Raw genomic sequence first — 15,145 nt, forward strand, 5'->3', positions numbered from 1 at the left:
CATTATAATATTAATATGGAATTTATGATGCAATTTGAATCGAGGATTACAAACTATTTAACTTATTTGTAATTTATTATAACAAACTACAAACGGTCTCATTTAATAATTAAAACAGAATTGCAAGTGTTATGATCTGAAATGAAAAAAAAAACAAGTAAAAACGTTTCAGTCGGTATAAACCGATTGAATTATACCCTGCACCTTTCGTTGTTGTATAGCAATTACTCGAACCTGTGAAATCAGTTTATAGAAACTTGACGGATATGTCTGACCTATAATTGGACATCCGACTACCAAGTTTCATGAATCTGACTTTATAATTTTTCCAAATATTTAAAATTAGCTTTTGGAGTTGTATGGCACGTATCTGAACCTGTCAAGCAATTCTATCAAAACTTCACAAATATATCTGACCTATAACTCGACACACAACTGCCAAGTTTCATGAATCTGACTTTATTATTTTTCCAAATATTTAAAATAAGCTTTTGGAGCTGTATGGCAAGTACCCGATCCTGTCAAGCAATTCCATCAAAACTTCAGAAATATGTCTGACAGATAATTGGACACACGACTGCAAAAGCTCATGAATCTGACTTTATTATTTTTCCAAATATTTAAAATAAGCTTTTAGACTTGTATGAGAGCTACTCGAACCTGTAAAGCAATTTAACCAAAACTTCAGAAATATATCTGGCCTATAACTCGACACACAACTGCCAAGTTTCATGTATCTGACTATATTACTTTTCCAAATATTTAAAATTAGCTTCTGGAGTTGTATGGCAGGTACCCGAACCTGTCAAGCAATTTTTCTAAAACTTCATAAATATATTTGACCTATAATTGGACACATGACTGCCAAGTTTCATGAATCTGACTTTATTAGTTTTCCAAATATAAAAAATTTGCTGTTGGAGTTGTATGGCAGCCACCCGAACCGGTGCAGCTATCCCATTATAATTTTTAGAGCATATGTAGAATATAATTGGACACATGTATACAAAATTTAGTATTTATACCTTTATTAGTTTTTGAAATATTTGAAATAAACTCTTGGAGTTGTATGGCAGCTACCCGAACCCGTTGTCCGAATAAGTCCAATAACAATAGGGCTCGTCCTTGGCACAAAAGAAAAAACTTGTGAAAGTTTGGTGTCGATTGCATTATTCGTTTTTGAGTTATCGTGCGATCGGACGGACGGACGGACGGACGGACGGACGGACGGACGGACGGACGGACGGACGGACGGACGGACGGACGGACGGACGGACGGACGGACGGACGGACGGACGGACGGACGGACGGACGGACGGACGGACGGACGGACGGACGGACGGACGGACGGACGGACAGACGGACATGTCTAAATCGACGCAGAATTTTACGCTGAGCAAGAATATATATATATGTCCATACCGCAGATGACTCCTTCAAGTAGTTACAAACTCCATACCAAAGTTAATATACCCTTCACGAAGTGCAGGGTATAATTATAAATTTTCTAATTATAGTAGCCATACTCGCCATGTATGATTTAAATATCAAAATTATAATTTAATAGAAATTTATTAAAGCAATATAGGTGATAAAAACTGCAATGATATCGACTAATAATTATTAGAATTACGAGTTATAAGATTTTTATTAGAAGAATATTAAGTTATAAGATTTTTATTTAACTTTTCACATAAGCGCTCAGTAATTTATTGTAATTTATTTAATAAAAGTGTAAGTTATAAAGATTAAAAATAATTACTAATGTTAATAAAATAGTTATTTTATATGTACATACATATGTATTCTACATACATATGTACTTATATAGAAACCTTCTTTTAATTACATATTAATATTAAATTTAAATAAATGTAATGGGAATAAATTTAAATTACAAAATAAAAAACAAATAATTAAATTGTAATAAAAATTTTGAATTGGTGAAGTTTACTTTGTAAATATATTTGTAATATGTTTGTAACTATAATTTGTAATATATTTTCATTTGTAATTGAGATTGTAATTGAGGTCTATAGAATATGCATCATATCAGTCTTGTATTTAAAAATTTTACTGTAAATGCAAAATGCAAGCTACAATTAAGTGAGCCACTCCAAAAGTTATTCAGCACAATAGCACAATTACAATAAAATGCATTAATATATGTATATTTACATACATATATTTTTTTCAAATTTTGATGAATCTCTTTAAAGAAACTACTATTTAAATTCGTATTTCAAACTTTTTTAATATATTATTTTGCTTATGTAGTGTAGATTCATATGACCCAGTAATATCATTACTTATATATACATACATATGTACATATAAATATATGTACATGCACTTATGTAAAAGATTAACTTGTTTATCACTTATATTTTGAGTATAAGTGATCCTTATGCAAGCAAATTTTTAAAGAATTTAATAAAAATTGGTAAAAGAAGCAGTTTCTTTTTTATTAAATTTCTTATTTTTAAAAGTTCAGTTTTAGCAAAAAGTTCAAAACATACTCATTATACAGACTTCTACGAAATATATAAATGTATATTCTGATTATGCAGTATAGCATGGTATTATGAGTTTCCCGTTTAATTTGTGGAAAAAAATACAAAGTTTAAATTGAAAATAGAACAAAACGATGCTCTGCATCGAAATGTTAGAATTCATATAGGCACACATGTTGAAATTACAGGCGCGAATTTGCCCTAAATTCCTATTTTACCGCTGGCGGGTGTTTTTTTGTCATGATCAGTTTCTATGAGCATGTTTTTATATGCAAAATCCTGTACAGTTGATTTTGCTCTTCCGGTACTGTTCTGGCTTGCCGTTCACAGTTTTGGTAAAGTTTTTACAATTATCTGCAAATAAAAATTTATGTGTTGGGGAATAAATCAAGTTATGGTTACTCGTAAATAAGACGTATGACTGAAAATGCATTTTGAAAGACACCTTGGGGCAGAGAAATTGGTGGCCGGAACATTTTTCTTTCGTTAAAGTGGTAATCATTTCTGCTTGAAAAGTTCTAATAAGTTCCAATGACAAAACATCAATGAAAAAAATTTATATTAACTTTTATATCAGCTTCTAACGTATAATGAGTTTCTAAACAACGTTGCAGTTACCGAAAAATTCTGTTAGTAATTTTTTCGTGCTTTGCATTTATAGTTGCGATTTCTTTTTTTCATACTTATGTACATAGTTTAAAAAATTCGATAAATATGCAAGTCACACGAGTATCCAAGAATTGACTTCGCGTTAAATTTATCTTCCTTCTTTTATTCATTATTTTCAATAATTCTAAAATTAAAAGTGTGGTTAATAATTTGGGATTTCCAGATTATTTAACAATTATACACAGACACACATTTAAAAATTTATTACCTTTGTATAATAAATCCATTAATTTTTAATAACCAAAATAAAATAATAAGGTAAAATCTATCACGTTTGAGATCACCGGAAATATTTCACTTTTATTTTACTACATAATTAAGAATTTAAGTTTCATTTTTTAAAAGTTAAATTTTTTTTCAATTACTTGTCATCATCAATCATTACAAAACTTAAAGCATCTAAAATAATTATTTTTTTTGGTTTTACAAATTTTATTCACGAATTTTTGGTATTATATTTCTTTTTTAATAAATTATGTGATCAGATTAACTTATATGGAGAGAGGTGCTATTGACTTTTGAATTATAAACACAAAATTGAAAAAAAGAATTCAATTTAAATTGGAACATGACGTTTTCAAATTTCCATATTTTTTTTTCCTTCAAATTTTAATGACCATTTTTATATTTTTTGTATCAAATTAGTGACGTATTAAACTTATTTTTACAAACATTTTTGTTTATTTCTTTAACTTTTTTCGTAAAGGAATTAAATTTTTTTTAGAGTTCGATGATGAATGAATGAACGACGTAACACACTTGTTTTGTGACGCTAGATAATCAAAAATTCACAAACAACCATATTGAATTAATTGGATATTTAAGAAATTTTTTTATTGGCGAATTAAATTTTGATATATTGTGTGTGCATTTAAATGTTTGTATTTTTTGATTATAGTTTTTTACAAAATAAAGTTTATCAATGAAATTTATTTAATAAATTGTTCCATAATTCCCAAAATCTGATTAATTTTAAATCGTTAGCTTCCAAAAGAACATCATATAATTTTAGTTAGCTGAAAACAATATTTAATTATTCTTTTAAGGAGTGAAGATTTTAAATAAAGATTTAATTGTGGGTTTAAATTAAATTTGACCATTGTAGTACAAAAAAAAATATCGTAAAATTAATTTGAAGAAAATATTTACAGCTTCATAGTTACAAAATTCGGGAGTAAGTATTCAATTTACTATAGAGTTTTGTCTGAATCATTAAATTTCCTATTCAATTTTTAATTATAATTACTAAAATTAGTAAAAATATTGTTATTTACAAATTGTTTCAAAAACAATAAAATATAAAATTTTTAATAGTAATGAAATATTTAACTTACAAAGTTGGGCCATTTAGGGCTACAATAATTTAGAAATTATTTGTAAGAGTACAATATTCGTTATGTACATTCTTTTTCATTTATGACACATAAATGAAAACATATAAAGATCCCGGAATTTTAGAACAAAGATTAAAAACTGTGCATTTAAGATTTAATTTCTTTGACATTTAATTAAAATTTTTTGATTTAATTTTATTTAAGATTTAATTGAACGTAATTATGACAATGAGTGAGAGCAATTATTATATTTTTTTTTAAATAACATTATATTATTATTAATTTCTTTGTATATATACCAATGTTTGTATAGGCATAAATACATGTATGTTTGCATGTACGTAAGTGTTAAAATATATTAATAGATCACCCTCATTTTCCGATTATTTTGACTAATACACTCGTTTAAAATTAAAAATAAAAAATAAAATCTTTGTTTTCATTTTCGTATTTATTTTTGTTTTTATGGGAATTTTTGGCACAATGAAAAATTTAGTCCAATATTTGTTTTGGTTTGCTTAAGATCTTATTATATTTAATTTATTTTATATTTTTTTTTTTCGAAAAAATAATTTTTTCTTAAATATTTGTTTAACTTCTTATAAGTTTGAATAAGTCTACAATTTATGCACGTGCTTTATTAGAAAATATGTAAATGACGTTAATAGAAAATTTCGTGCAATTTTAATATTGTACAAATTTTTTTATGTATATATGTATGTATGTAAAAATATAAATATAAATAATACAAAAAATATTTGAAAATATGATAAACATTTTAAGGGTTAATGACCCCTTCCATATGAAAGCTCTTTATTTTTTTGTAATAATGAAATAAAATTAAATTCTACAAGAATTTTAATGTGAATAAAATTTAAAAAATTATAAAAAATCAATATAAAATAATTAAAAATAAATATATTAATTGTGGTTGAATAAAATTTTAACTGATTAAAATAAGAAAAGATTCTTGTGTTTATTTTTAAAAAATTGAAATTAATTGATATTATTCTTTTAAAATTTTTAACATGAATTGATGACGAATATCGTTCAAAAAAATGATACAGATTAAAAAAAATTAATTAAAATTAGCCAATAAAATTGCTTTGATTATTAATAATAAAATTTAAACAAAAAGAAAATAATTCAAGTGTTCGAAAATTATAAAAAAAAATTTAATTTAATTTTAAAACATTTTAAAATTTTAATATCGGGGTGTTTAAAAGTGTGTTGCTAATTAAGATTTGTGGGAAAAAAAGGGATATACACATTTACTGGATACTTGAAATAGATGAACAGATTTCTTATACTACTCGTATCTAGTTATTTAAATAATCACAGAAGATAAAATTTAAGGTAAAAGGATTGAATTAAATTTTTAATTAAATTTAGTGTATACTTATTTAGTCTTTATAGGTTTGAATCAATTAATTATAATTTTTGAGACCCTGGTAGTATAGAATATTTTTTGCGTATTAAGCATTTAGCTAATAAAAACTTAGTTTAAGTAATTTTATACTCATTTTTGAGTAATTTTCCCAATTTGTGTACAATTTTTATAATATTTCTTTTTCCGGTCTTCTACCCGTTAAGAAAAATTGCCATCGTTTAATATGCCAAAACTCTACTGTTGAACCAGTTAAGCCTAGAAAACATGTTGACTAAAATATGTGTATTCACTTTAATCTTTCACTTCTTCAATAATTACCGACCGTATTGTGTAAACAATAGGTAGGTTATGTGATGGCAACAAATTTTGCATATCGAGTTTTCGGTGGGAACGTACTTCTCCATAGTAGGGAAGTGTAAATAAACTATTTTTAGCAACCTGTCGGTCTGTCGGTCTGTCGGTCTGTCGGTCTGTGTGTGCACGCGTGTATCTCAAGTTCGGTTGAACCGATTTTGATGAAATTTTATATGTAAGTTTATTTCCACCATGGCACGGATCGATCAACTTTTGGTATATATCAGGCCTCGGGAACTGCACTTTTTAGCGGGCCTGTTTTACATTTTTGAGCATATTGAAGAACATATTCAACCGATTTACTTGAAATTTCATATATAAGTTTTGCTCTACCGGCGATGAAACCTCCTAACTTTTGGAAGAAATCAGGCGTCAGCAACTGGACGTTTACTACGGGCCAAATATACATTTTTGTGTATATAAAGAGAAATAATCAACCGATTTCATTGAAATTTAATATTTGAATTCCTTGTATTAAAACAATGAACATGTAAATTTTTTGGAAAGATCAGGGCTCGAAAACTGATCTGCGGGCCGATTTTACATTTTTCACCATATCTACGGAACGAATTGATGGAGTTTCTTGAAATTTGATATTTGAGTTCTGATTGTTACCGAAACTAAATGGCGAGCATTTCAGGGAATTCGGGTAGCACAAAGCGAAACTCTACTAAGAGCCAAATTTACATTTTTCTAGGTATGCTAACTATAAGCTTACTAATGTCCTAAAAATTGGAAAGAAGTATTTAACAGACATTTTTATAATATTCTGTAACACTTTCACTTAACTAGACAATACACATTGCGGTCGGTTATGTGCTGACCACATCAGATTTTTTTTATATTGATAATGTTATATACAAACACATACAATTAAAATATGTATACAAATTGTTAAAGATCTATATATGTATATATATCTTGAATTAATTTATTTGTTTTTCTTTAATAAAAACAAAAAAATAAACAAAAACTGCGCAATACTGTGATTTTTGCGATACGATTTTTTTTTTTAAATTTATAAAATTAATAAATGGATGTATGTATGTATGTACACTAAAAAGAAATTTTTAAAAATTCAAAGGCATTATAAGATCTTAATACATCTGTTTGTTAATTTTATTTTTGTGTGTGTGTAGATATTTTGAAAATTATGGTAACAGTAATCATAATAACAGTGAAAAAAGTAGCAATTCTCAATGTTTAGAAAAATTCTGATAAAACATTTTGAGATGCTTTCAATGGGAAAATGCTTTGTATATTTGAATTTTAAACGTTTTATGTACTAATATGGAAATACAAATTACCGTTACAATATTGTTAATGACCGTTATTTTATGATTTTTATTTAACATTACTATAGTTTATAACTCTTCTCAAATTAAGTTCTTGTCTAGAAGTCAAAATTATGTTAATATAAATTGATTAATTTTGTGGTAAACAGTTTTGGCAATAGCGAATTCATTAACTGATTATGTTATCATTATTAGTTCTGCTTCTTTATATACACATACATACACACATACATTCATACGTATGTAAGAAAACAATTTTATTTTCGTGCTTTTCTAATTTTAACAAAAACTATTTCTAAAATTAAAGAAATTTCAAAATGTAAACAAAGTGGAAATTATTCATATCAATATATGAACATTGCATATAAATAACGTATATACCTATACATATGTACACACATTTAATATAATAAAATAAGTAGGACGATTGAAATTAAAATTAAATAAATTCTATTTAAATTCAATAACAATAAATACAGCGGCATCTTTTGTTATTGTTAAATAAAACTTATAAATTCACTATATCTTTACTAAATAAATAAATTGATGAGGCGAATTCATGTTTTGCCAGAGCTTAGTGAAATAAAATAATTCTTTTAAAATTAATCAATCACTTGGGACTATCATTTACACTGAATATTATTTGTAACTGAATATTATGACTTGACAAACCTGATTTTTTTTAAAAATATTATTTAACTAGATTTTTTTACCTACTGCTCCTTGTCCCGCTTCCTGTTTAAATGTTTAGACCTTTAATATACACTTGAAATACAAAGAACTATTCCTCTTAAATTACTATATAGGAGGCTTCTTATTTATACTCGTATTAATAAATATGTTGCACAAACTGACCACCAGCAACCCTGTACATAAATCGAAATATGAAATGTATCTAAAATTAGAAATTTTGTTGTTAGAAGAATTAAATACATATCTATATTTATGTATATATACTAAATGTATGTAAATAAATATGTGTACAAATCTTGTATTTGAATTATTGTTTATGCCAAAATATTGTTTTACATACATATACACTAGTGCAAAAATTTTAATATAAATGTGTGTATTTTTTAATAAGTATTTATGATATACATGTTTGTATGTATGTATGTATTAAAAACTTGTTTTTATATTTATATAATATTTATTTTATTTATAAATACATTCAACATTGAAAATTTATTAAAGATAAAATTTTCTTTAATCTAGCTCAAGTTTAAATCAATTCTATACATTTTTATATGATTAGACGCCAAATTTATAAGAAAAAAATTGAAAATTTTTCGGGAATTTTACTTTGTAAAATTATAAAATATTTTCTTATATATACACAATAAAATCGTGTACAAAATAATACTGTTATTAATTTTAATTACAATGTTTTTAATTTTAATATTATATATACATATATGTATGTATATGTATGTAAGTATTTTTATAATAAAATGCATTTTGAATGCGTCATTTATTTAGTTAGTTGAGGTACTTGACGTGAATCACAAGTCAAATTTTGTGTATTGCATATTGTAATTAATGTAAATCATACACATTGTATGATACAAATTATTTACCCATTGTGAATTTGTTTACTGTCAACTTCTTTAAGGCGTTCAACTTTTTTGATAAGGAATTTCGGTTCTAATATTCCTGTAGAAAACATTTTTGAAGCTAGAATTATATTTAATTTTTTTTTTCTAAAAATTCATGAAGTTAAATAATATTCTCTTAAGAAAACAAAAACCTCCACATTATTCTAGGTATCAAAACAACATTTTATTCGACTTCTCTTAGTTTCCTCACTAATCCTCTCAGGTAATCCTCCTTCGTCTTTTACTGTATTCTTTATTTTTGAATGGCCCTTTACTATTAATCTGCCATCTTCTTAATTAATTTTGTCATTTTATCAAAATATCATAATAAAATGATCAATTTAAAAATCAACCAACTGATAAAATATTATAGATATAATAAAAGAACAGCAATTTCGTGTAATAAAATATGACAAATGAAAAACATTAATAATAAGAAAAACAAATGTGAAAGCAAAAAATTATAAACAAAAAGTTATATCATACCCATACTATGTATGTAATATAGAAAATTTTTTTTTATCATTTAAAATTTATAATTTCTATTAAAAATAAATTTGTATCCATTACACTAAGAGTGTTTTTTTATATACAATAATGTCCATATAATTATATAACAACAGAATGAAAATTATATGCTTTTCCTGAATCAATAAAAATCAATAAAAAGTTGAAATGAAGAATTGCATGATTTTTTTTTTATACAAATACAAAATATCTATAGTAAAGGTACACAATCATTTAATTTGTAAACTCTTTTTTAATAAATGAAATATTTTTGCAATATATATATATATATATATATATATATATAAATATATATATGTTGTAATTTAATCACGACTCTTAAAACAACAGATTCAATTAATTATTGTGAATTAAAGTGTTAAAATCTGTATTTAATATGTTGAAACAGTGTCGTCAAGTTTATATGTGTGTATAAAATTTATTTATAAAATACAAGTTATAGAACATAGTCTATAGTTGTAGTCAAGTTGCGCATGAAAACAGTTTGTCAATGATATCAAATTACTCTTAAGTTGCGCATAAGAAATTTGAATTGAACCGATTACTGTCATTTGTTAAATATGAATACTATCAATTAAATCAGATTGAGAGATTGTTTATTTTCAATACATTCTATTCTGACACATATTTCAAACATATACTTGTAAATACACAAAGAACATTTCTGTACAATTTAAAATATTTCTTTTTTATAATATAAAATATAAAATAGAACCAGAAAAACCTATTAACTCAAAAACTCTAAAATTAGATTTTCTCAAATGTGTAAATTTTGAGTTATGTCAATGTTGCAACAAACGACCGATATGTACATATGCGCTTTTTACTTATGCTTTTAATACATTTAATTTAATTGTTACTGAAATTCCCTCAATCGAAAATAAGTATTTCTCTTCGGTGTATTAAATTAACCAACATAATATAATGATGTGCACAAAATTTATGCATGTCGGCATGTCTATAGTATTTATAATAAAATCTTTAAGGAATTTAATCAAAGAAATCATAAAATTTATTATTTTTGATTTAAATTTATAATTTGATTAATTTTTAATTTAACTTTTGCTCCTTTATTAATTCAATCTCCAAAGAGATTTGAAGGATGGAGGTAGCACAAAAAATGCAACTGTTTTTAAGCACATTTCCTAATTAGTTAAAATGTCAAAATTAGTAATTTGACATAATCTTTAAATTATGTTACATACATATCTTAATACAAGTCAATTAGCTTCAGTATGGGTGTTATATATTAACAAACTTTATCATTTATATGAATTTAAAATCACAATATTGTTTAAAATTTTGTGTTATACAATAAAAATATAAAATTCTATAATGTTTATGTATATGATAAATTCAGATTGATGTACAAAATTTTTAATTTATTTTTTTTCCTTTTGGTTACTTAACATATAAAATCAGAAATAAAACGTGATAACGTTCTCACGTGTAAAAAATTTCAAGATGAATGAGCATAAATAGTGGAAAAATAAAATTTGATAACAATCAAAATCTTTACTATTATAATACAAGCCAATAATTGTACTACACAACAATATTATGATGACATAACAATGTTATGATAGTAATCAGATATAGTTGGCATCTTTTGTTTTATAAATTTTTTTTTTTATTTAAAATTAAGTAATAGAATTTTGTAATAATTTGCAATAGGGAGTATATGTGTAATACTTTACAGTATTTTGTCTCTTACTACATGTATTTTGTAGTTTACTTTTAATATCAATCTGTCAAATAAAATTATAAAACTATTAAATTTATAATAATATACGCAATTTTTGTAAAAAAATATTAACATGCAATAAGAATTAAAATGTAATTTATTCGCTTTAATATGCAATAAAATTTGTATAATAAATCATACCTATACTTACATATGTATATGTACATGAAATTCGAGACTATTCTTAAGTTGAATTTTTTTACTATACATAGGTACTATGCGAAAGAAGAAATATCAATAAACAATGTAGTTCTTTTCCAGTGTTGACTATATGTGAATTATAGTATTCCCATCCAATAAATTAAATGACTTTACGACTGTTATACGTTCGTATTTCAATAAGTTTTATTTATTTAATTGCTTTGTTTATTCTACAATAAATTGCTATAAAGTTGTGATATACAAAATTTTTTTAAAAACTTTATGTTAATCTGTTATATAATTTGTAATATAGAAAATGTTGTACAAATCAGTGTATAACAATTGAAATTTTTAATATTGTATATAAAGGAAATTATATAAAATGGAGATTAATTAAAATAAAGAAAATTTATTAATAAAAATTATTGTGTAGGTTATAAAATTTGATTTCTTTTCACACATTTTCAAAACATTCAAAAAAGTATACATATGCACTTTTTGTTTCATAATGAAATTATATCAGTTATAAATATTTTTTTTGTTGATTATATTGTTAACCCTATCTATGAATTTCATTCTTAGATTTCTACTAAATACAAGCTATAAACATGTGTGTATTTAATATTGTGTTTAATATGTAATTAAACTTGGTATATGTATAATTCGAATCACATAATGCGTTAGTTATTTAATCGATTTTAAATTATGCAATCGTAAATTTAAGAACGTGATATACTCGAATCAAGATTCAAATTCAAAAATATTAATTAAAATTCTAAAATAACAGTATTGAACTGTTTTTCAAATTCACTTACCTCTTATATACATACGAGCATATGTGTATATTTATTTTAATTACATTATATGTGTTTTTTGTATTTCAAATGCAAAATAGGAAATGATTTTTATTTTAAAATCATTGCTTATACACATAATGCACATATAATTTTTTTTTGGAATTATATCAGGAAGTTTATGACCATTTAAATTTACATGAAGAACACCAATCTTAATAAGAGTATGGGTATATACCTTTCGTAAAATAATGAGAAATCGCTTTCTCAATCGAAGATTTGAAATTAATTTCAAATTGCAATTCAATTCAATTTCAACATTTTCTAGAACAAGATGTTATAAATTACTCGAAAAAATATATAATTATAAAACTATTATAAGCCTAGGCATATAAGCCTATTTAATATCGACCATAATATTATAATACAGTATATTTAAAAGTTTAAGATTCAAACTCACTATGTTATACAGGTATATTTATAGAGCAAATCTACCGCCGCCAGTTGTTATGCATATCGCTCTACTTCCTGCTCAATAAACTAATTTTCTATATGTACGTAAATTAATAAATTTAATTCTAGCACGCTTTTTGCATTTATGTGTACAATGGGAATATAAGCTTACATATGTACATATGTATATATGTATATTATACTGAAATTAATGATTTTCGCCACTTATGATTCAAAACGTTTTGATTTTTTTTGTTGCGTATAAATTTATAATGAAAAAATTTGCTTATTGTGATCTCTTGAATGATATGTAAAGTTTTTATTTTGCATAAAAATCTGAATATTCAATAATTTTTTGATATTAATCTGAACATTCAATATTATGGGATTTCGGAGATTTTTGATATAATCATAAATATGTTGTTGATTTGAATAAAGTGAAATTTCGTTCCAAATTTCAATTTAATATAATAAAAAAAGTATACACACACACAGGTTTTGTTTATCAAATCAATTTTTCAATGAAAGTAATTTTTTTTTTCTATTCCATTAACATATGCATGTATGTTTAGCTTTATGTAAGATGAGAACAGTACTGCTGCTCCTACATCACTGTATAATGTGAATTACCAAATTAATTTCTTTTTGTAAGAGAGAATATAAAAACTTCAGACAAATAAAGAATTATTAAAATATTTGCAAAAAAGAAAAAAATTACCCAAAAATAAACATTACCAGCCGTCAAATACTTTGTCTAATTTCTTCGTCTGTCAAATCAGTGGCTTCATTTACTGGCTTCAATCATTGTTTAAAGGCTACAATAAAGTACCTATACTCTACAATGTATACGTTATGAATATACTTATATACAATGACATGCCATTATTCGCTCATGTTACTTACAAAAATATATACAAGTTATAGCTGTTCAAATTAACTAATTATGAGCAGGTTCAATGTTCAAAAATTAGTCACACTTTAAACAAAATCAAACTTTTGCAGCTATAACCAGGTGAACAAACGTGTTTAAATATTAAAACTATTAAATTATCACTTGAAAATAAATTTTTATTAATTTTCTACCTTATAAATAACATTAACATTGTTTAAACATAAACACAAACACATTTACTAAAAATTTCTTTCAATAACAAAACTACTTGTATACAATAGTAATATAAATTTTTACTTTCTAAAAATCTCATTTGTTTTGGAAAATTTTAAATTCTATTTAATTTTAGATCTTGATTCTAGAAAAACAAAAAGCGTTTAAATTACTTAGTTGATAGATTTTAATTTAAGTATAGTATCAGGACAGGAATAGAAAATTGTTTACAATTTTTACAATTGTTTTTTGTAAACATTAATTAAATTTCTTATATACCATATACAAAATTAATGAAAGTTTTCACTATAAATACAGTAAAGTTGAAAAAATAAATATAAGGAGAAAAACCTTGACAATTCGTTAGTTGAAATTTTAATAGATAGTTGCATAGCATATAGAAGCGTAAACAAATGCATACATATATGAATAACATAAGTCATAAATGCTTGCTCAAAACTTTTGTTATGTTTCAGAGAAATTCAAAGTTATAACATGTTTACATACTCAAATCATTTACGAATCCTGAAAATATCTTACAAAATTGAACGCAAATATATTCGATATGTGTATGTCAATATTTATGTGTTAATAATTCACATTAATTTACTTAGATGAAAAATAAATTAAGTATTTTTTAGTGCTTTCTAAAATTGATTTGATTTGTTTTTTGCAAATTGCTTTTCGCAACTTGCGTTACAGTTAAGTCATTTGTTTTATTATAAAAAAATTAATTTAACATGGTTTTATTAAATTAGGAAAATCACAATTGAATTGGATAATAGTGACTTATTTTGAGATTTTACCAGTTTTTAATTGTTCATTATTGATTTCTGTTCACAAATAGAATTGTACTACATATATGATAATTTCTATTAAATATATTTTAAAATTTATGCAGATTTATTCCAATTTTTGGAAAATTTGGAAAATTAATTAATAATTTTTAATAAAATTTTATTTTCACTTCTAAGTCTAGTTCATTATTTTAAAAACTATACAAATTAATCTGATTGTTTACATAATTTAATTATTAAAGCCTTTACACTCTGGTTATAAAAATAATTTGCCCTGCACTATAAAATTACTTCTTCACTCTCTCTATTCTTGAGGCTTCATAGTATCACATTAAAAGCAGTAATAGTCGGAATGTTTAAATTCTAATGATTTATTCCGAATTTTATGAGAGTTTTTCGTTTATTCCTCCTATTTAGTACGATAAGTTTAAAC

At 24.4% G+C, this 15,145-nt stretch overlaps 1 protein-coding gene and 1 long non-coding RNA gene across 2 annotated transcripts in view; one reads left to right on the forward strand and one right to left on the reverse strand.

Moving 5' to 3' along the window:
• Nucleotides 1-9,353, reverse strand: LOC129605318 (uncharacterized). Its single transcript, XR_008696708.1, has 3 exons — nucleotides 9,133-9,353; nucleotides 8,269-8,450; nucleotides 1-136 (listed from the first exon to the last, which is right to left on the reverse strand). It is a non-coding gene; the product is annotated as an uncharacterized LOC129605318 (long non-coding RNA).
• The window catches only part of LOC129605317 (uncharacterized), a 24,808-nt gene continuing 15,305 nt past the window's right edge, over nucleotides 5,643-15,145 (forward strand). Inside the window, exon 1 of the mRNA XM_055514999.1 lies at nucleotides 5,643-5,872. The gene's annotated coding sequence lies outside the window, so the exon portion shown is untranslated. The remainder of the gene's footprint in view (nucleotides 5,873-15,145) is intronic.

Source organism: Condylostylus longicornis, unplaced genomic scaffold (assembly GCF_029603195.1).
Source record: "Condylostylus longicornis isolate FDR11 unplaced genomic scaffold, ASM2960319v2 ptg000013l, whole genome shotgun sequence".
NCBI lineage: Eukaryota > Metazoa > Arthropoda > Insecta > Diptera > Dolichopodidae > Condylostylus > Condylostylus longicornis.